The sequence below is a fragment of the Neofelis nebulosa genome, chromosome 17, assembly GCF_028018385.1.
Source record: "Neofelis nebulosa isolate mNeoNeb1 chromosome 17, mNeoNeb1.pri, whole genome shotgun sequence".
In the NCBI taxonomy this organism is placed as follows: domain Eukaryota; kingdom Metazoa; phylum Chordata; class Mammalia; order Carnivora; family Felidae; genus Neofelis; species Neofelis nebulosa.
The window spans coordinates 5196130-5198021 of NC_080798.1; positions in this window are offsets into that span (position 1 = coordinate 5196130).

Genomic DNA, 1892 nt, shown 5'->3' on the forward strand with positions numbered 1-1892 from the left:
AGAACAGCCCCACAGTCACAAGCAAATATAAGTTCTTCATAGGAATTCCCCGATCATCATTTGTATAAGAGTTCCCACACTCAGTATATTTACCTTGTGCGTCTCTTAGAGAAGAGCCCCACAGAGTCTGCAATTCTCCCTTCATTTTTATTTGAATTGTGCATTCTAGACTTAGCTCAGGAATTCTGAAGCAGTTCAACCATGTGCCCTAAAAAGGCATCTGCCCCAATCCCTGCCATTCTCTCTGCCTGCACTCAATCTTGACCTCTCCATGTTACCCTCATGGCATATTGTGTACATTCTCCATTATCTATGAGCAGTAAATTATTTCAATTTGTTGTTGTTGTTGTTGTTTGTTGATCCATGGCTCACAAAATAATACACAGGGGTTCTACTTAACAATTGTTAATTCAACAAAGTCATTACAAATATAAGACTTATCTACAGAATTCTCAATCACTAGTCTTATCCTATGTGTTTTTTAGTTTTGTTTTGTTTTTGCTTGTGTGGTTTTGGTGAGCATACAGAACAGAGTTTTATGATTTTGATATGTCCAGAATGCAATATATTATATTAAGCTAAAGATGGATTTTGGAGTGATGGTACTAATTAGGAAGAAGTATGCATGTGTATATGTGTGTATGCAAACCTGTATCTTCAGAAGGAATGGGAATATTAGTTCAAATGAGGATATTTCAAATTTCAAAATTGATGATTTCCTGACAATCCAAAATGTTACAGATTTATAATGGGAATAATTCTCTCTACATTGTTTGCATTAAACTTATATCCCCTAAATCTCTGTGTATCTTGGTTTGAGAATCTCCCCATACAAATCCTGTCTTATCTACCTGGCTATTAGTCATGTAGGGTCTACTCTGTTTTCATGTTCCAATGTTCGTGAACTGTTGCTTATATGACTTGCTCAGGGATTTTAAGATTATTTGCATGAAATGACATGGTGATCAAATGTTAATTTGAATATAGGAGTAATTCTACAGGGAGCATATTCCATGTAGTTTAACCGATACATTTCCTTCCTTCTCAATTGGAGAAGAACACTGAGTAAGATTTCTTTAATGTTCTTTTCCCTTCTTGGAAATGATACCATCCATGTTACTCACTTTAGTAGGACAATTTGATGAGGTGAAAACTTGGAGAGTCATGTGTTGCTTTCACATTTATTTCAAGGGAAAAAGACATGGACAGTGCTAAGAATTTAGTAGATATTCTAAATGTAGGAAGAAAACAATATTCTATTAAGATTGGTGCAGTCCAAGATAAGAAATAAAAAACATCTAGGCTGAAGCATTGGCACAAATTCTTTTTGTGGGGAAGGACATCTGTCCTAGGCTGCATGAGAGACTGAGTTATAGAAGGATAAATTTTACTCATTTTCTTTACAAATCATCTCCAGTTCTTCTGTCTCCTCATCCCCATTCCACTGATGTAGCCATCACAGTGTTTTTCTTTGCTGTGTTAAGGAGAATCTTCCCTTCCCATGTAAGCCCTGTAGGCACTTGTTTATTCTTAGTAGCTTGGAATTTTTAATTTTTTTAAGTTTATTTAATCATCTTGTGAAAGAAAGACAGAGAGACAGAGGGAAAGAGAAAGAATCCCAAGCAGAATCTGCACTGTCAGCACAGAACCTGATGTGGGCTCAAACTCACAAAATGTGAGATCATGACCTGAGCTGAAGTCCGATGCTAAACTGATGGAACTACCAGGTGCCTCTAGAATTTGTTAATATAATAGGAAATCGTTGGTAATTAGATCATTTGAGTCCATCTCTAATATTTAAATACCATTTTGTCACCACTTCCCTGGAAGAACAGAAAAAACACCATCAATGGACAACAGGATTATTTCAGGCACTTGGTACTGAGAGAGTT